At 41.0% G+C, this 22,136-nt stretch overlaps 1 protein-coding gene and 1 long non-coding RNA gene across 3 annotated transcripts in view; both read left to right on the forward strand.

Annotated features, from left to right (window-relative positions):
• LOC115267628 (neuropeptide CCHamide-2 receptor-like) overlaps positions 1–22,136 on the forward strand; it is a 204,338-nt gene that overhangs the window by 142,418 nt on the left and 39,784 nt on the right. The window lies entirely within an intron of this gene.
• Positions 14,350–15,507, forward strand: LOC134289534 (uncharacterized). Its single transcript, XR_009998553.1, has 2 exons — positions 14,350–15,383; positions 15,427–15,507. It is a non-coding gene; the product is annotated as an uncharacterized LOC134289534 (long non-coding RNA).

Raw genomic sequence — 22,136 nt, forward strand, 5'->3', positions numbered from 1 at the left:
GCAATTCAATCGTAGTTCAAGCGCTCCAGTCTTCTGTTCCTGCCATCCAAGTCGCCCTGGCCCTGTGTTTGGAAACCGGCTAGAGGTCTCCCAGCCCATCACTCCAGGCAAGTACGAATCGCATAGAACCTGTCCCCGCTCTGTTGAAGTCTCCCATTGTAGGAGGTGCTTTGATTACGCTAATTCCACCAACTCGACACGAATGGAGTATTCCAATCATCCTCATCGCAACACCGAACATCCTGAGCATCGTTGGTCAACGGGGTGCCTGCAGCAAAGCCTTATGGAAGCCCCTGGGCCCTCCGCCGCAGTCCAGCCTGTTCCAGTTTCGTCAACTTGTTCATCCCGCTTAAGTCACCCCGTTCCTGCGTGTGGAGTCGGGCCAGGGGTCTTCCAGGCTTATCCTCCAGGTGAGCATTCTAGCTGCAGTGCATCTACCTCTCCTGATGAGTCTTTTATTCCCAGCAACAACTCCACATCGAATTCTGACCACTCGCTCTCAGTCTACTACCAAAATGTGCGCGGGCTGCGCACGAAAACAACTCAACTACGTTTGCAACTATCGAGTTGCGATTATGATGTACTGCTGCTTTCGGAAACATGGCTTCGCCCGGACATTGAGAACGCAGAGTTTGCCTCGGAGTATACTGTTTTCCGCTGTGACCGCAGCGCACTAACAAGCGAATTTTCGCGCGGTGGGGGTGTGCTCATAGCCGTTAGCAATCGTTTCAAATGCGAATCAGTTCCACTAACTAACAGCGAGAGGCTAGAGCAAATCGCAGTACGCATCAAGCTAAAAGATCGCTTCCTTTATGTAGTAGTGATATACCTTCCGCCACGTTCTTCTCTGGAGCTGTATAATACCCACGCAAGGTCAGTTCTCCAGACCATTGACCTTTTATCGGACAACGACATTTTATTGACGGTGGGGGACTACAATCTGTCAGAGCTTAACTGGCATTTTGATGTAGACATCAATGGATACGTTCCAACTAATGCATCTACCGAGCATGATTTTGCGCTGGTGGAGGATTTGTTTTCTGCGGGGCTACAGCAAATTAACAGTTGCGTTAATGCCAATGGGAGACTCTTAGATCTAGCATTTGCTAATCTACCCGAAAACCTTGATTTGTTGGAACCGTCGGTACCGCTATTGCCAGTTGATTCGCATCATCCGCCGTTTATTGTGCTTCTGGATGTTCGCTGTCATACACTGACAACACCATCTGATTCAGGAATGAGTTGCAATTTCGATTTTCGTAACTGCAACTTTGAGAACTTGGACAACGTTCTCTCTACGATTGAGTGGGATTTACTGCTAGGCTCCACGGTGGATGAGTTGCTCTCGAACTTTTATTTCAAACTACACGAAGTTTTTCAAGAACATGTACCTCGTAAGCGACCAGCGTCAAACTCGGTTTTTTTTTAAACCATGGTGGTCTCCAGACTTGCGAAATCTGCGAAATATTCTTCGGAAGCTACGAAATCGATATTTCAAGTCCAAGTCTGAGCTCGACAAAACTCAACTTCGGGAGATGGAGAATACGTACAAAAACCTCCTTCAATCCACGTACGAGAATTACATGTCCATGGTTCAGGCAAATGTGAAAAAGAACCCATCGCTCTTTTGGAACTTTGTGAAACGCCAACGGTCAGCCAACCGCATTCCCACCAACGTACGTTATGCTGGCTCTACTGCTGTTACAAATTCAGACGCAGCTGAATTATTTGCAGAATTCTTCGAAAGCGTGTTTACGAAAGTGTCTCCTGTGCCGCGTGCGGATAGGTTTCATGATGTGCCATCGTACGATATTTCGATCCCTGAACTGCAATTTTCTGTTGAGGATGTGCTAATCGCTCTCAAAGAACTAGACGTCAACAAAGGTCCTGGCGCCGATAATTTACCTCCACTACTGCTCAAAAAATGTGCATCTACGCTTGTACATCCAATCACGGCCATCTTTAATAAGTCGCTTCTGGAGCGGAAATTCCCAACTGCTTGGAAAACTGCGATAATTGTGCCGATTCATAAGTCTGGTAGCCAAAATGTTGTTGAAAACTATAGAGGGGTATCAATACTATGTTGTCTCAGTAAAGTTTTCGAAAAACTGGTTCATAAAATGATGTATCATGCTGCGTCATCAATCATCTCCGAGTTTCGACATGGTTTCGTAAAAAATCGATCAACTACTTCCAACCTGATGTGCTACGTCACGGCAGTTTCAAGAGCAATGGAGTCACATCAGCAAGTCGACGCAATATACGTCGATTTCGCAAAAGCGTTCGATACGGTGCCACACATGACGATCATTGATAAAATGGAGCATCTAGGATTCCCGATATGGCTCACAAGGTGGTTGTTTTCCTATCTTACGAATAGAGAGGCCTACGTAACAGTCAACGCAGCGCATTCCAGACCTCTCGAAATCTCGTCAGGTGTGCCGCAAGGTAGTGTGCTTGGCCCACTGATCTTTATAATATTTGTAAACGACTTGATCCTGAAGCTATCGTCGTTAAGGCTTGCATTTGCTGATGATCTTAAGATGTACCGCATTATCTCATCTGCTTTGGACTGTGTCATACTTCAAAATGACATTGACACTCTTATTGTCTGGTGCGGCGACAATGGCATGCGTATAAATAGCAGTAAGTGCAAGGCAATATCATTTTCACGCAGCCCTGCCCCACGGATGCATCACTATGCTATTGGTGCGGGCGAGTTAGAGCCAGTGGTGGAAAGCATCATGCGCTTGACGTGTTTTTTGGTTCGCATCAAACACAATCTTTGCTCACGCGCTCGCGAACCCAAAAAGAGAGAACGGTTCACGATTTCCCGAATCGACGCACCAACACAAAACAAATGTCGAACGAGCAGAATCGCAGTTGGTTCGCCAGAAGGATCACAATGTAGAGTACTTGGTTTGTTGCCATTTTTTGTACACTTAAAGGTAATTAGTTGGGTGTTTTATGATTATACTGGTCAGGTACCATACCAATAAATGATATCGACGGAAAAGTTTACCATTATTTGATTTAATTACAAAAATATCGGCCGCGAACCTCTAAAATAAAAAAAGCATCGCGCTTGCAAAAGATGCGATGCACTCGTTGGCGTTCGTGTCGTACGATCGTGAGCCACAAGCGTGCGAACACAATCGCACAGCAAAGGCTTGCGATGCGATGGCATTTTTTTGTAGCGCGTAAGCACACGTTCGCGATCCATTTCCACCACTGGTTAGAGCGTGTTAGTGAAATTTGTGACCTCGGAGTAACCATTGACTCCAAACTGCGCTTCAATAAGCATATAACCATCATAACCGCCAAAGCTTGGTCAACATTAGGCTTTATTCGGCGTCACGCGGCCGACTTCACTGATATACATGCCCTGAAGACTCTCTTTTGTGCCCTTGTACGAAGCATTCTGGAGTATGCTGCTCCCGTCTGGTCGCCCTACCACTTAACACAGAATCTACAGATGGAACGCGTGCAAAAATGTTTTGTGCGATTTGCCCTGAGGCACCTTCCTTGGAGAGACCCAGAAAACCTTCCATGCTATCCAGATCGCTGCAAGCTAATCGGCTTAGATATTCTTTCGGCGAGGCGTGTCAAACTGCAGCAACTTTTTATTTTTGACGTCATTTCGGGAAACATGGCCTGTCCGTCAATTCTAGCGGAAATTCCGTTATATGTTCCTCCCCGAGCACTTCGAAGTGTGCCTTTTCTCGCTATTCCTGCTCATAGTACCACGTACGGGCAAAACAACCCATTTACGTCATGTTTAAGAGTGTTTAACATTGTTAGTGTGTTGTTTGAATTTAATATGTCGAAAACTGTGTTCAAAAATAGGTTAAGAAATTTAGAATAATATGTTTTTTGTTTAGTTTAAGTTTTACAATCTGTGCGACTATGTCGAAGATGGAGTAAATAAATAAGAACATTCAGGAAGTGCTGCAGGATGTTTCGCCGGAAGATCTGATCCAACCGTTTCGTGGGGGCAGAATAATTAGAGTAAGGTGGGCAGAAGTTTAAGTGGGACAAAAGTACTTTTTGAAGTTTTAGAGCTCTATTAAAATTGTTTCTTTCGGAGGTGAAGGTTTTTCGAAACCTTTTTGAATAAGAGTTTTCAACACCAAAAATATAAAAAAACTGATTAAAATTTCAAAAAGATTATTAGAGTTCAGTATTTTATTATGGGGGTAACCACTAAGCATTTAAGCCGTACAGCAGCCCGTATCATGCATTTGAGATGCTTGCTACCCTCCATTCCTACAACTCCACCACCTTCAAGGGTGGGTCCAATGCACTCAACAGAGTCTATCGCATGCCGAAAGTAAAAACCGCTGATCGACAGCTAATTTTTGACTTACCTCTAGGAGATCATCGACAGAAGCCACCTCGCCTACGACGACCTATTAGTTAACTTTGTTAGCACTGGCTTGTAGGATGCAATCTGCTAGCGGTTCCTGAACAAAGCTGGAGGGATACCGCCGACAACCGTGTGGACCATTGAGAGTTGAGCCAGAGTAACTGCAACTGCTACAGTCTTGCGCAACGAAATGTTACAACCCGCCGGTCGCCATTGAAGTCGGCACACTCGTCATCATCAAGGAGAACTACATTTCGCAACCTGGTCACGGGGTTTATTCATCGTTTCCTGTCGACGAAGACGATCCAATCACTTCCACTGCATCCGAGATATACCCCGGATCTTCAGGACTCCAGTGCAGGGTCGAAGCGCGATGGTACCCAACGTCAACGTGAACAGCCTAGTTAAACATGGCTTACATATGTGCTTTTAAGTATTCTTTGTAAAAAACCTGAATTGTTTTGGAACATTCTGTTTCAATATGGTCGAAATGTTAAGGGTAGTATCAATTTGTAATTCTAAAATAACGAAGAGACCACCCAACCCTTTTATTCCTTTCATATGACCAAAAAGAGCGAGAGAATGAGTGTCCACAAAGGTAGCCAAAACGCTGTGAAAACAGCAAAAAAGTGTAAATATGGTAACTAAAAATTATTTTATGCAATTCAGTGTCAAAATTTCTTTTTCATACTATTCATTTCAGTATCATTATGATAAACTTTTCCGTACCGGTTCATAATGCAACTGAAATGAGTTGTATAATGAAAAATAGTTGCATAATGTTCATAATGCAACTCATTATGAACATTATGCAACTCAAATGAGTTGCCTTATGAAAAAATCATTGCATAAAATTTTGTATGGAACTCGTTGCAAAACTCGATTTTTTCAGCACTCTTCGTATTTATCCAACTCGGCAAGCCTCGTTGGATAAATGTGCGACTCGTGCTGAAAAAAAAAACAACTTTTTGCAACTCGTCACATAAATAACTATACTTCGAGACACGAAAAGGCGAATAATATCTTCTTGCCTACGGCAGACAGTTGAGTCCTCTGTGACTGCGCACAAAGTAATGCTGGGATGCTGGAGAGATAAAGCTATGTGGCAGAGGGTTCACGTTGCGTTGGTGCGTGGACGCCAGACGTAACCAACTCTTCAGGAATTTGTTTCAAAAATTAAAAAAAATATTATTGCTTTCGCCTTTTCTCCGGGACATCTTTCGGTGATCATGATGTCACTCGAACGTCGTAAGGCGAAATGTTAAGCATTTCCTAGTTTTCAGTTTTCGATTTTCCATTAAATAAAGAAGCACTATTTTCAAAATCAGTTCTTACACACATGTAGAGGAAGGATCAAGGCAGCTTTTGATGAAACTGAAAAACATTTTTTACCATCAAAACAAATCAGAAGGTGCCTCGATCCTTTCTCTACATGTGTATAAAATCCGATTTTAGAAATATTGCTCCGTTATTTAATAAAAAAAAACAAAACCAAAAGATTAGATGATGCATCTAGTTTCGCCTTAACTAAAAAAAAATATTGCAGATAAATGCTTTTTACTGATATTGGACGATTTCTTAAAAGATTAGAATAAATCTCGATTTTATATCATTTTGCATAAACTATGCAAATATTTATGAAAGTGATCCGTTCCGTACCGCGTGAATTGAAATACGTACAAATATTAAAAATAAATGCTTTTTTTAAAGATATCGTGATGAGTGTAGAATTAGCATTTAAGTTAAAATACACGTTAATAAAAATAAAAAAAGATATCGTGATCCCGCGTTCAAAGTTTTGCGATGGAATGGACAGTAAGGTGGCCCACACTTATATGAAAATCAAAAATTTCGAAAAATGCCAAGTCTTACCTTCTAAACCAGTTGTTTTGGACTCCCAGAAGCCACGTTTAAAATTTGAGCAAAATCGATTGAAAACTTGGCCAACTGTATGAAGAAATTTTAAGTTTCCGAATTTTGCCGCCAGGTGGCGCTGTAAGCGTTCAATAATCAAACCCTTTGGTATTATTGTAGGTGACTATATGCCAAACAACTTTGTCTAAAACCGCAAAGTGATCCAACGTCCGTGAAAAAAGCTATACCCTAGGTAAAGTGAGGATAAACTTTATTGTTTCCAATACATGTAATGGAATAATATCAATAATGAAATCTCAATACTTTGCCTCACTTTGCCTAGGGTATAACTTTTTTCACAGCCGTCAGATCACTTCGCAGTCTTCGACAACGTTCTTTGGCATATAGTCACCTACAGTAATACAAAAGGGTTTATTTATTGAACGCTTACGGCGCCACCTAGCGGCAAAATTCGAAAACTTAAAATTTCTGCATATATTTGGCCAAGCTTTCCCATACAAAGTTCAAGCGTTTTGAGCGCCCTCTTAGGCTCAATCGATTTTGCTCAAATTTCAAACGTAGCTTCACGGAGGCCAAAACAACTGAATTAGGAGGTAAGACTGGGCATTTTTCGATTTTTTTTGTTTTTCATATAAGTGTGGGCCACCCTAATGGACACTAATTTTCATTCTATATGGTTCATGCTCAATTTCATTTCTGAACCAATCTGCTATCTCTCCTTTTTCATGGTATGTACATGCTGGTTACATCAGTTCTTTATCATGTCATTACAACAGAACCAACAGTTGCTTATAACGGCGCTTAGAGTCGTCAGCTGTTTTCATGACGGCAGGCCTGATTTATTATATTTATTACAGAGCGCCCTAATACCGTATCGAGAGAAAAAAAGCCAATTTTTTGCTAAGACTTCTGGAGAAGCTTTTCTCGATGCCCATCGTGAAACAAGGCAAGTAACATCATGCCAGTAGTATCTCATCCCTGACGACTGGGAAAACCCAATATTGACACAGAGATAATTTTTCGGAATTTTTAATTATGAATTTCGTTCCACGCTTTTGCCTAAGCTTACGGGTTTCTTCTGTATTAATGCCCAGCCTTTTCGCTGCACCCACGAAGCAATAGAATCAAACATAAAGAAGGCGTGTTTCAGTTTTTCCAAATAGAAAAAAATGGAATTCTATGTAAATGATTGAACTTGAATTGGTACATGTATTACTGCAAGTGAACAGGAGATGGTCTTCATTATTAACTTGATTTACATCAGCCTCTGCATTATTGTAAACAAGCTGCAATAAACAAATAATTTTCAACTTTGCTTTTCGAAATCAACTTTTATTAACTGTCTTAGTGCAATATTTGCGTACGTAATGGGTACTCCCAAAATCTTCCAGAGTCAACCTTACTTCCCAAAAATGCAAAGCTCATCTCATTTTCCTCCGCTTCGCTGCCATCGTCGCAGACCGGAAATTTTAGACGCTTTCTTGCGGACGTTAAAGCCATTGCATTGGCTTCAAAGCTATTAATTCCCGCCCTTATCTACTGTGTCATTTGTTTCGGTTGGATAGCAAAGTGAATTATAGATGCTGTAATGGATTTTGGAAGCAGTCGCGTAAGTCGCCATTTGTTGGCGATTAACTTTCCCCGGCAAACATGGCTATTAGATGTTAGGGGCTTTGTATTTATTAGATTGTTTTATCGGTGATATAATTCCAATGTGTTTTTTGTGTAGATATACTACAGTTTGCTGTCTTACTACGCTTACTGATCAGCAACCTTTTTTGAACAGTTTTTAAGCTCTTGCCATTGAAAGAAGGGCTTACCTTTCGATAACGATTAATTTAACAGAATTATTATTATTATTAATATTTATTAAAGACACTTTACCACTTATGTGGCATTCGTGTCTGGAATTTAACGGAATGTTATCCCACCTTCATTCTATAGAATCCAGTAATTGACAGTATCTTGTTTACACGACTGAATAATGAGCTCTTCCGCATTCCTAAAATCCGAATCGGTGTACATTTTCCGATCAGAAGTAAATATCACACCCAAGCAACATCATCCAAAATCTGGCTTTCTGTGCCTTGGTCCAAATGAGTTTCACCAGTGAAGAGAATTGTTAGCCAAAAGAGGCACAAGCAACATAAAAGGCGCGATGATTACTCTTTATCCCTACTGGTAACAGATAATGACATGATCTCGAATTTTTTTGTTGCAGACAAAACGGAAGCTGAATTTGTTGCGTACTTTTCAATTAGTGAATAATTAATTATTACTAACCCAAAGTCAATACTGTTTGATGATAGACCATCAGCAGAGTTGCAGTGTTTACCGACTCGAAGTTACCGTTCGAAAATCGCAATGCAAGGCTTAAAAATCTCTACACTCGTGGTGTACGATGTTTATCCTATATTTTCAAGTTGGGACAAACTTATGTCGCATTGCGTGGATTGTAGCATCAAATACAGATTGCGACATTGTCTTTATTGTTGCGCGATGGTTGAAGATTGAATCACTGAGTTTCACTAAAAGCAAACGAAACTTCCATCTTGTCAGTTGAGTTGCATTTAAACTCCGAAATTCGTGAAGTTGCAGCTTTGTTTCATAGAAATCAGTGTTTGACACCGATTTGTGGAGGCGGAGCTTACATATTCCCCGCAAGTGATGATACAGTCAGCTTACATTAAATATGCTATGTAGCATGTAGGAAACATCTAACTCCGGTTTGTTTGTTCAGATTAGGTTTCAATTGTGTTGCGGAAAACTTGCACGTATTTCATTTTGACAGTTCTCTAACTTGTGACAAATGAGGTGCAAGAGAGTAACAAGTAACTTTAGTTGCTTTTATGTTGTGTTGAGCAGCGATTCTCTTACAGAGCACAGGGCTCTTGGTATAGTATGTAAAGTGAGGAGATAATACTTCTGACGTTCAGGGTTCGAGTCTGGACAAAATCTTTTTCCATTTTTTTTTAACTTTCCTCCTTATTTATGATGCATAACAGTTCAGAATCTGCGCTTTTTGGGTTTTCAAAGAAGACGCAATTGTTCTCTGTTGTCCGTAATACGGACAGTGAATAAGGTTGTTGTTACTGGCTTAGAAACAAGGCGTGCTGCTTGGGCAATTATACTAATCTTTGAGCTTGAGCTTGATTGAACGCCCGTGGTTGCTACTCCAGTATCGCCAGACCAGCTACACTCACACAAGGAACCAATGAGATATTTGCCGGGAACTAAGCAGGCATCTTCAGTGTGTGAGTGTTGGCGATCTTCAATTTTTAGGCGATAATAGCGCCTGCCACGTCAGGTTGCAGGTCAATGTGGGGAAAGGGAAAGCTATGATGATTGCAATCGTTTGTATCCACAAAAGATCGAATATACCTCTGCGTCTGCACAAATTCATGTAGATGTCGGAGTGTTGGTGGGATATGGTGGGCAATAGGATTACACATTCGTGCGTGGATGCCTGGCGTAAGGTAATAAATATATACTCTAATAAGAGTGTTGATTACTCTGAAGATAATGCAGCGCCTAGTGCGGCACAGTTTGCTTGTTTGCATAAATAATAGGCGTTATCTGATAGATTGTCACTGTGCTATGAAAATTGAAAGGAAGAGAAACGGATTTTTCAACCCGTTTCTGTTCTAGCGATGGCTATTGTAGTAGGCCGTAGTGTATAAGTTAAATCTAGGTAGGCATTGCTTAATACTAATGACAGAACTGCCGATCATTCTTAAATAAACCTTGGAGAAGAGAACATCGTTGTTTGATTACTTCCTACAACATCAGAAGTGGGATCGCCAATGGTCTTCAGATTCAACTCTTTCCTGGAAAATGCAATGAAGTGAAATCGAAAAAGCGGAATCCAATCTAGGGGTTGGAAATCTCGCCCGAGACGGAACTGCAAGAAATCTCGCGAAGTCTGAGGGACAGAAAGTTTTCAAGCCGATTCAAAACTGCGAATTCCATTCTAGGGGATGGAATATTCGCCAATGGAGAAGCTTTGAGAACAATCCACTGAAGAGAAGTGCAAGAGAAGAAGAGCAAATTAACTCATGGAAACACTTTCAAGCTTTTGAATAAAAAAAACAAGTTGTTGCTGAAGAAGTTGGAGCTAGAAGTTTCTTGGAACCTTTGGCACGGAGAAAGCTTTCAAGCAAATTTCAATGATGCTGCTATTTTCTGGACACGCTGAAGAGGACGTCAACCATTACCTGAAAATTCATCGAACAAAAAAAAAACTCAAAATTGATGGCGGTCTCGATGAGGGCATCGATATTGTCAGGATGGCCGAGCTGTAGTAGGCCGTAGTGTATAAGTTAAATCTAGGTAGGCATTGTTTAATACTAATGACAGAACTGCCGATCATTCCTAAATAGGGCACTGCATTGTTTAGATTTTGTATGGGATTTTGACGTTTCTTGGCCTTGTTGTTTACAAAATTTCTGTAAGAGTGAAAGAGAAGGAAAGAACTTCATGCAGTGCCCTATAAACCTTGGAGAAGAGAACATCGTTGTTTGATTACTTCCTACAGCTATGAACTTGTGAATATACATGAGTTGTATATGTAGAGAGGAGGAAGAAAGTATTTATTGTTAATTGTTTATTTATTGTTTCTCTTCATCTGATCTACTTGGATCTCAATGAAGTGTGGCTGGGAAAAGCCTTAACCAGGCATAAAAACCCGCATTTTTTGAAGTAGTACATGACAAACCATTACAATTAATTACATATACGGCACGACTTATCTAACTAATGCTAACATTATAAAAGAACAAAAAAAAAAATCTAACGAAACACATCAATGAAAGTCGAACAGTTCAAATACATTGTTAAAATTTAAAATCATAAACCTAATGGGATCATGTTGTCCGTATCGACTATTACGTGGATCCAAATGCAGGAAATTGCGGCGCCGTAGTGGTCGTTCTGGAACATATATTCGGAGCTCTGACAGTAAAGAAGGAGCATCAATCTCACCAGTAGAATAACTAGCCACAGAAGTCCAATGTCGCGACTGTTCGTGTGACTAACATCTAGTTTGCCACGCCCTTACAGCGTCAGCAGCGGTACTAGAAGTGTCAAGTTAATTTTGTGTACCATAACAAAAGGTCCTCTACAAGATGGACACTTAGAAATAGTAAATTATTGCATTTAAAGTTATTGAAATAATTAAATAGGAAAACTGACTACAGCGCCATTTTAGTTCTAGTGTATTTCTATTATCTCACCGTTCAAAAGTTTCCCAATGAAATTGGATTGCATTGACGATCTCCTACTCGCTAAAGTTTCCAAGCCTAACAGCATACACCGGTGCTCATACGGCGGAAGATGAACAGCGTCACGCCAAGGTAGACTCCGGAGCGCTAATCGCACAAATTTTCGTTGCACAGCCTCGAAACGGTCGATCCAATTCTGACTATATGGGCACCAAACTACTACTGCTGATTCCAGAATGGAACGAACTAAAGCGCAGTATAGCGATTTAAGGCATAAAGGATCACGAAAGCCATCAGCGATCTTAAACATGAAGCCCAGCTGTTTATTTGCTCTAGAAAGCACATCATCGTAGTGAGGCCTAAAAGTCATCTCCGTATCCAAGATCCTTAATTTCATTTCTACGTTCCAGCGTTTCACCTGATAAGGAGTAGTCAAATAGAATTGGATTCCTTTTTCTGCAAAACGTTATAGCAATGTATTTTCCCACGCAGAGTTCTAAACCATTACGCCTGCTCCAGCATTCAAAAGAGCTTAACGCTGCCTGTAATGCCACACAGTCTTCAATGCAGGTGATCACGATGAAAATCTTCACGTCGTCCGCATAGAAAATGCGTTCGCCACGGGGCAGTACATACGCTACGTCGTTGATGAACAGCGAAAATAAAAGCGGTCCGAGGTTGCTCCCCTGTGGTACTCCAGAGGGAATGGTAATAGACTCCGAATGATTCAAGCCGATACGCACTTTCATAGACCGACCAGACAGATACGAGTTAAACCATCGGACAAAACCATCTGACATTCCAAGTTTTCTGAGCTTGTTGAGCAGTATGCAATGGTTCACACGATCAAACGCTGATTTGAAATCCGTATATATCACATCCACTTGTTTTCCAGCATCCATTGAACGAATACAGAGTGAAGTGAATTCGACGAGATTAGTAGCCACTGATCGTTTCGGGAAAAAGCCATGTTGAGCCGTGGAAATGTAGTTCTTGCAAGATTCGAAAAGCATGTTTTTCACGATAATCTCAAATACTTTCGAGCATGCAGTTAAAGATGTTATCCCTCTATAGTTGGCTATATTCCGCTTGTCGCCCTTCTTGAAGACAGGTGAAAGGAAGGAAGTCTTCCAACTGGTCGGAAAGATTCCTTGCTGTAGTGAGCGGTTGAACAGCTTCATCAGCGGCGTTAAAAAGGCAGCGGAACACCTTTTCAATAAAGATGACGGGATGCCATCAGGTCCGGGTGATGTAGAGTATTTCAGCTTACGGATAGCCCCGATAACGTGTTCGTCATTAACATCAAATACACCGAAATCGATTACGTCCGATGGAGTATCACGAATTGCTTCAGCGACCAGTGCAGGTGTAACATCGACACTCGAGAAGGCAGCCTTGAAGTGTTGCGCAAAGAGGTTACATTTCTCAGCAGCAGTCTCCACAGAAGAATCCCCATAGTGCATTACAGTCGGTAGTCCATCTTCCTTGCGCTTAGACTTCACAAAGGACCAAAAACGTTTCGGGTGTAGTCGGAGATTCCTCTGAACGCGGTCAACATATCGAGCGTATGAAAGACGATTGTAGCTAGTGTACTTGTTACTGGCAACCACGAAGCAACGTTTCAGCTGTGTAGAACGGTTACGCCAATATTTCCGAAGTGCTGACCTTCTTCGCCGCTTCAACTTACGAAGATATCGGTTTGTCCAGGGTGGCTTCAACGGAGGACGCTGAAGTGGAACACACCGCTCAATAATCCGACGAACTTCATTGCTGAACAATTCCACCATGTCATCCAGGTCCCGTTCCGAGTCCAAAAAGCGCCAATCAATAGATAAGAGGTCGTTGGTGAGCATTTCATAATCAGCACGACGGAAATCGAAAGACGCACCGTCAGAAACTTGCTCGTACTCCACCGGTAGAGACATCGCAACATCAATTTCTATCGCTGGGTGCGCGGTATCGGTTACAACGAGCGATTCGACAGCTTCGGAAAGGAGACAGACTGGCAGCGCCGTGTCGTTCACCAGAACCAAATCAAGAATACCACCGTTTGCATTTTTTATCGAATTGATTTGCGACAAGTTATGGAAGCAAAAACCATCGTACAGCACACTACCAGCGCTCGTGAGATTCGAGCTTCTGGTATCAATTTTAAGACCGCCGTCCTCAGAGGGTAACCAAAGCATCTCGGAATGATTGTAGTCACCACAGAGCAGGGCGAAATCATTTTGGCTTAATCCGGACATAACAGATTCGATTGAATCCATGTGCTGCTGAAGTAGGGATACATCGTTTTTGAGATCAGGAGGTAAATAAAGTACTCCAACACTGACAGCAAACCCACGAAGAAGGACCTTCACCCAAAGCTGCTCCAAACAACTACTAACCGGCGAAGGGTCAACACAAGAATTAAATCTTGTTGAAACAGCCACCAGAACACCACCACCAAGGGGTTGGCCATTCAGCACACTTCGTTTGTGCCATTATTTTTGAGCGTGTGCCAATGTGTGCCAAAACTGTGCCGGATAATTTTCAATGTGTGCCCAAGTGTGCCGAACGTGCCGAAGGTGTGCCGTACGTGCCCAGTGGGGTTTTTTCTTTGAATGTTTTTGCGCTAATGAAGCACCCTGTCAATTTTTGTCGAATGTTGTTGATCTGATTGGTGTTTACAAACAAAATCCAACCCAGCATACTTGATAAAAATGTAAATAAACGGTTTTTTTTTCAATCGTGAGTATTTTGACAGGTTGATTCTATAGAGCAACGTTAAATTTTATTGTTGTGCCCATGTGTGCCGAATTGTGCCGGCATGTGTGCCGAGATGTGCCGGCATGTGTGCCGAGATGTGCCGGGCACAATGTGCCGAGTGACCAACCCCTTGACCACCACCTCTCGTTTTCCTACTGTTAAGCCTACTGCGATCAGTTCTGTAAACTGTGTATGCATTCCCAAATAGCTGAGTTGATAATATAACGTTATCGAGCCAAGTTTCTGTTAACACTATGATGTCATAATCAACCTCCACGACTGCTAAGAAGAACGTATCGATTTTCGAACGAAGCCCTCTGGTATTTTGATAATAAACTCGTAGTTGTAGTGGTCCACAGCTAGATTCAGCGTTCGTCAATCTATGATGCTCGGCAGACACCATATGTGCAGAACAAGAAGCACGTTCATCATCCTGGCAATGATGCCCATGGTCAGCTGGAGTCAATGAACTAGGAGCGGGAAACGTTACAGGAAGCGCACTGTTCAAATGCAGGTTGTACTTGCCTGATAATCGGTGTCGGAAGACCTCATCTCCAGTCTCAAACACAGGACCGGGACGACTGCTGGTCGCTGGCTGGAATGGCACGACTGTGTTGAGCGGATTAGAGGCTTCCTTAGAGCTTGAGGCAAGTGTGCGTCCCGGTGGTTGGCTACGGAGTGGTGAGGGCCGTGATGAACTGCAAACGTGGCAACTGGAATCAGCGAGGCGACTGGAAGCGGGAGGTTTTTCAGGTAGCGAACTGTTCAAAATTGAAGCATACTTGCCTGGAAACGGGTTCCGGAAGACCTCATCTCCTATCTCAAACACAGGACCGGGACGACTGCTGGTCGCTGGCTGGAATGGCAGGACTGTGTTGAGCGGATGAGAGGCTTCCTTAGAGCTTGAGGCAAGTGTGCGTCCCGGTGGTTGGCTACGGAGTGGTGAGGACCGTGATGAATTGCGAACGAGGCGACTGGAGTAAGCGTGGCGACTGGAAGCGGGAGGTATTTCAGGTAGCGAACTGTTATTAATGGAATCATACTTGCCTGAGAACGGAATTCGGAAGACCCCATCTCCTATCTCAAACACAGGACCGGGACGACTGTTGGTCGCTGGCTGGGGTGGCACGACTGTGTTGAGCGGATTAGAGGCTTCCTTGGGGCTTGAGGCAAGTGTGCGTCCCGGTGATGAACGGTAGTGGCGGTCAGGGGTTGCAGTAGGTTGAATGTTGTTTATTCCAACGTTGCGTTTTCCGCTTCCATCCGACTGCTCATCGGATCGTTGGTTTCCGGGGGAGGTCTTGGCCGCCAAAAATTTCCACCCGTACTATCGTTAGAAAATTCTCGAAAAACAAGACCTTTTGGCCACGTAGATGTAGACAGCGCTTTAGTTTTTAATCCTGCATCAATTCCAATTTTGAATGACACGAAGGATAGGGTACTGATATCTTTTCCCTTGGCAACCAAGCGAATAACTTGGACATCCGTCGTGCCGAGTCGGTGACATGCAAGAGCATTTATCTGCTCAACGGAAACGTCTCGTGCAACACGCGACAGATACAACCAGAACTTGGGCTGTGGGGCCGGAACAGTCTGTATTTCCGTTGATGGGGACAGTGTGCTACCAGTTCCCTGCAGAAGTACGGGCTTTTGTGGCGGAGCAGCATTGGTCACGCTAAAAAGTCGCCGTGCTCTAGTGTACCGATTGTCTAATCTAACACGCTGCGATGTTTTTGGAGTTAGCGAATTAGAGTTGATCAGAGTAGCAAAATTAGTACGTATTTCATTTTTCAGCTCATGCAAAATTTCTGATTTGAGGTTTTGTAGGTACGCGGCACGAATCAAGACAATCCAACTGTGGATCAACTATAGGCAAACGAACGAGTACGGTGGTACGGTGGCGAGTGAAGTGTAGCTAGGGAACAGTTTATTTAGCGAAGAGATCCAATGATCTTTGTAGTTCGACGATCGGGTTTGAACTGTAAGATATAAAGTAGGAGAAAGGGACGGGCTAGGGATTGAACCCAGGGCCTTCCGCATACGAATCAGAAGGGATAGCCACTAGACCACCAAGCCCGTTGATCTCTGAAGGAATTTTCAATGAAATCTCTGGAGAAGCTTCAAATGATATCTCTGGAGGAATTTCCGAGCAGTTTCAGAAAAAAAAAACGGTTTAAATCTATGGGGGAATATTTGGAAAAAAAAAAATCCCGCCGGAATCGCTGGACGAATTTCTGACGGAATCTCTGTTAAAAAAAAGCCAAAGGAGGAATCTCTCAAGCTAATCTCTGGTAGATTTCCACTGAAAAACTCTACAGGGATTCATAACAAAATCTTTAAATACCGTAGATCAGGGGTTTTCAGACCTTTTCATTCGCGGTGCACTGTTACGAAACAAATTGCTTTGCGGTGCACCTGTTCATTCTTGGCAAAGAATGTAATTTTAAATTTGTCGTATTTTTTAATGGATGCACTCGTCACTTGTACGAGTGACATACATAGTTGTTTTATTTTGAATAATTTATTGCTGGGGAAACTTGATTAAGATTTTGATCAGGTTCAATTGAAATTCGTCCCAAATTTATGGCCATTTTTGGTGGATTCCCATCGAAAACTGACGAAGTCCTGTGTTGACCCATGAATAACTTCTACCCAAGTAGCTCATTTTCATCTTGTATCGACTTTTCAAATCCTAAATGGCAGTCAAAGAAAGCTATTCAATAAATAACTGTGGAAATGCTCAAAGAACACTAAGTTGAAGAGAGGCAGGCCAAGATTCAATGGGGTCGTAGAACCATAAAGAAGAAGGAGAAGAATCTGCCAAATAGCTACTGTTAAGGCTTCAAAATCTTGTCGAATGTTTGAAATAGAAAGTATACCCCAAAGAATTATTTCTATAATACAAGGCTGATGATATCGGCAGGACAAGGACAAGGTCCTTAGGGCATCCTCCTAAAATAAATAATGCACCTCAGAAGAAAATACATATTATCAGAATACCAAGTCACCCACCAATGCCCGTATAATCGATAAAGACTGTGTCATCGCCGTTAAACAACGCTAACATGTAACAAAACCGAATCCTAACCTATGTGTAGGCATAAAGCAGGGTACTTCTCATAAGGCCATGCATGACGTAATAATGTCAATTCTCATAACCTAACCTGTACAATCCAAATGATAATCCATAGCATTGAGTATGAAAGATATATTTCCAAGACAAAGGAAGAAACATAACTTAGTTATTATCAATATTAAATTGGATCCATTTGCATGGGTCACATCTCATCAGATTGACAGAGGCCCCTTGCCCTTGGATAGGATCAGCCCAACAGTAGCATCCTTGTTCTATGGGGAGGGGGGACATCTGATGTGTATCATAAATCAAAGGAGTTCGACATGGACTCTGATCTGGCACACATGTAGACATAACTGATACACCCAACCCACCCAGCCAGTCAGTGGGCTGGCAATCTCTTCACAGCACCATACCCACCTACTTGAGATAAATGCATTTCCCAGCTTTCTTTTAGTCCTTTCTATCCCGAAGCGCTGGCGCTGCGCTGCTGCTTAGCTCAGATCTGTGCATAAAGGAATATAATTTGACATGGAAGAAGTTGTCGTTGTGTTCCGAGCAACGCAACGGGGTAACCGGAAGCGATTCGATATGCAGCAACCGAGGAATGGATACTGCTTGTTGGCTCTCAAAGAACGTAAAGCGATTATTCCAACCAAGTTAATCCAAATTATCCACCGGATGACGACTATACTGGGAACGAGCGAGGGAGGGAGAGACCTGATGGGTAGGGCTGTCCCCAGTTTCTGCTTCTCCTGAGCAAACGGTAATCAGCAACGGAGTGGGGAGAAACAATACAGAAGCCGTATGCTGGATAATAGGATTATTCTTCTTTGTTTTCAGGCAAAGCTTGCCTTTGGGTTTTATTAGAAGTTTGGCTTGCCATGGCCAGACATCAAATCGTGTTTTTGACTTACTTTTATTAACAAATTAAAACAATAGCAATATTTCGATACCTCCGAAATGAAGAGCAACTTCCTCGAGGACTTCATCAAAAGATGATAATATTGGTGTGGTATAAAAATACTTCATAACAACAAGTTTAATGGATTGACCTCTCAATTTATTCTAAATCAGCGGTTTTCAGATCATGGCAAGACTAGCGGACAAATTATCTTGATTTTCATCTGGAATGAAGTTTGAAACTGAAGGAATCCTCAGTGTATTCCCTTCTAGGTAATCGCAAACAATAGTTGAAGAAATGTATTCAAATTCTCGTCAGTAATATTGAAACGATCTTCTTAAGAATTTACCAAGATTATCTGCAACATCCTAAATTATTCAAGAAATCTTCAATGCTTCTTCCAGAGTTTTGCTGAAAATCTTCGAGGGAATCTGAAAATTTGCTTAAATTTTTGTAAAATAATCTACTTTAGGGTTCGTCTGGAAATAAAAAAAAAGAATCTACCAAAAATCATTCCGGTAATAGAATTTTCTGAACAGCGTTGTCATGGTAAAATCAGAGCAAGTGATCCAAAGTTCACAAATGTTAGTGCTTTTATGCTGGTACGCCTCCATGAACATGATTTCGGCATAACCCCATTTGAACATTTTTTGAGTTGGTTTTTTAAACTCAAAGTTGGCCTCAAATCATTCCCAATCAAGCTGAATTATAATACGGCCAAGTTTTAAGATGTTTGCGCATTTGGCCGACAAAAATCCCTTATGACGAAGAGAGCAAACCTGCCGACAGTGCTGAAAATGTCATTTCGATATATCTAAATTCAACTACGTACAGCTCATGCTAGAAACTGAACCTGAGAATATGGAATATAAAAAAATTGTGCGGCTAGACCAGTTCTACAAGAAAGCCACGGACAAACCGCCCTTTTTCGAATAGTTAAAGCAAATGTCACGGGCTACCATGAATATCATTGTCATTTTTCAAAGAAAAAGCGTGACGTTTAACTTAAATATTCGAAAAAGAGCGGTTTTCCGTGACTTTCTTGCTGAAGTCTGGTCTAGTCTTACAAGTTTTTCATATACCATATTCTCCGGTTCAGCTTCTAGAATGAGCTGTAGGTGGTTGAATTTAGAAATGTCGAAATGAAATTTTCAGCAATGCCTATCGATAATTATTTCTAAAAAAAACCTTTAATACAATTATTATGAATCACTCTTGGAAAGTTTTCATAAATATATAAATTTATAAATCAATCACAGATAAATTTCAGAAAGAATTCCTTAAGATATATCTGGAAGATTTTCTGGAAGAATTCCTGGAGAAATGTCTGAAGGCATACAAAGAAAATTCCTAAAGTAATCAAAGGAGGATTTTCTGAAGCAATTCCTATGGGAACGCTTAATGAAACTCCTCGAGAAACCCCCGGTGGAATGCCTAGCAGAGCCTCGTGAGATATTTTTAGAAGAATTGGTGAAGAAATTCCTTAATACAGTTTCTGGAACGGTTTTTTTTTCAAAGGAATTCCTGGGGGAATTTGTGGAGAAATTTCAGGAGGTATGTTTAGAGAAAATCAAGGAGGAATTTCTGAGAAGAAAGAGAAAGGAATTTCTGAAGGAAGCTATGTATGAGATTGTGTGGAAACAGTAATCCACAATGTGTGGAAACCGCAATCTCTGGAAGAACCGCTGAAGGGAACCCTTGAATTCCTGGAGGATAATGTGTTTCTAAAGAAATCCCTGGATATATTTCTCGAAGAATTGAATTTTGGAAGATTTTATGAAGGAAATCTGTTCCCAAGGGGAAACTAATTTTCCAAAGCAGCTGATTGATTATCATATTTATAAACTAAACTTGGTACTTGCAATAGGTGGTTTCCTCCCCTACTTCTCCAATTTAACATGTGTCGATATTTGGTAACTTTACCAGTGTACGAAACGGACCTTTCTCCCCTATTTTGTTTGCCGGTTTCTGGCGCTTATTGATTCATTTCATACCGTTGCCACAAGATTTCGAAGCGTTTCACCACTGATCTTCTAACTAACTGTAGTCTGCAAATAGTGCGGTACATTAAAATAAATATTCTGCCAGACAATGATTTGTCATACTGGCACTATTTTTCACTCAATCTTAATTTTAATTTTTGTTTATTTCTCACTCTTTCTCTACTCTTTACCTATTACTACTACTGCGTTCGAACTGTCATGTTGCTTTATGCAGCGACAAGCAGTATTCACAACTAGGCCTGTTCAATGTCTCTCTTAGACTTAACAAAATTTATGAGTACATTTTGAAGGAGTCCGTGGAAGATATTTTGAAAAAATCCTTTGAGAAGTTTTTAAAGGTATCAATGAATTTATTTCAGAAGGAATTCATGAGAGGTTTTCTAAGCGCATTTTTGCAGAAACTTCTAAAGTTATCCTTAAAGGAGTCTCAAGGAATCCCTAAGACAATTTATAAAGCATAGTTTGGAAAATTTTTTGAATGAATTGTTTATATATGATTTTTCAGAAAGATCTATGCAGCAATTTCGGAAACAACCCATGAAAGACTCTCAAGCGGCTCTAGAAGAAATGCTCCTCCAAAAATTTTGATGAAATTATTCAAGGGTTTTCGAGAGTATTTTTTGAACAAATCTCAGGGAGAATGTCTCACGGAAGTCTAACAGGAGTAATTCATGGGAATCTGTTGGAATTTCTGAACCTCTTGAGACAAATTTCAAAATAAATCTCGAAAGGTTTTCGAAAGACATTTCTGAGAGAATTTATGGTGAATCCATGTAATATTTTCCAATGAAACCCATCACAAAAATTCCGGAGAAATCTCTAGATGATGCTTTTGAAGGAATGCATTTGAAATTTAAATGTTTTTTTTTTTAATTTCTGACAAAACCTCAAGGATTTTCTAAAGCAATTACTGGAATAAAATTCAAAACCTTTTAAAGGATATCAAAAAAGACGTGGAAACATTCCTTGAACCATTTCTGGAGGAATCAGTGGAGAATTTTGAAAATAAATCTATAAGTTTTTCTGCAAAACTCGCGGAAGAATTTCTGATGAAATTTCTGATAGATTTAAAAAGACAATCGTTGGAGTAATGCCTCAACAAAAATATAGAAAGCCTCGCACGAATGTCACAAAGAATCCTTGAATAAATTTGTGATAAGCTTCACGGTGAAAATGCTGAACCAATGCATGCATGATTTCCTAGAAAATCTTTGTTAAAACTTTTGAGAAATTCCATATGAAAATTCGCGAATCAGCCCATGGAAGATTTTGTAAAGCAATCGTAAAGCTCCAAAAGATTTCAGAGTCTTGGTAAGATTCCCAATGAAATATTTCGAGAAATTTTTAGGTAGATTTCTGCAGGAAGCACTAGATGAACTACAGAAAATATTCCTGGAGGAATCTGTTTTTTTTTTTTTTTTTAATTCGGAACAAAGGGAATCTAAGGGGTACTTACTGCTATAACTCAGTCAATTGTTAACCCATTGACTTCAATTTTTGTATATGGATATATGCTGAGTGTGCCATATTCCAAAAATTAAGTCTGAATAAATAAATTGAGAATAAATTGCTTCAAAATTTTGCTAGATTTTCTAAAAAAACCTTTATGAAATTTCTGGAGAAATGCTTAGTGGAACGTTTTCGAACGAATCCATGAAATACTTTTTGAAAGATTCCGTGACGGAATTCTTTAAATCACCGAAGGAAATTCTGGGAGATTTTCCAAAAGAATAGTAGAGTAATTCTCGCTGAGACCGGCCCACTATTTACACCTTGTCTTTGAAAATGCTTAAAGTGGCAATTTTCTGAAATTTCTCGCCGAAAAAGTAAGGAAAATGCATTTAGTTACTCAGATTGAGTGATCCCTCGTTAGTTAGAGCCACAACAATTTTTGAGAACCCCTCGATTTTGGTCAAATGGTGGCTCATTTGAACTGTTATAACTT

The sequence above is a fragment of the Aedes albopictus genome, chromosome 3 (genome assembly GCF_035046485.1).
Source record: "Aedes albopictus strain Foshan chromosome 3, AalbF5, whole genome shotgun sequence".
In the NCBI taxonomy this organism is placed as follows: Eukaryota; Metazoa; Arthropoda; class Insecta; order Diptera; family Culicidae; genus Aedes; species Aedes albopictus.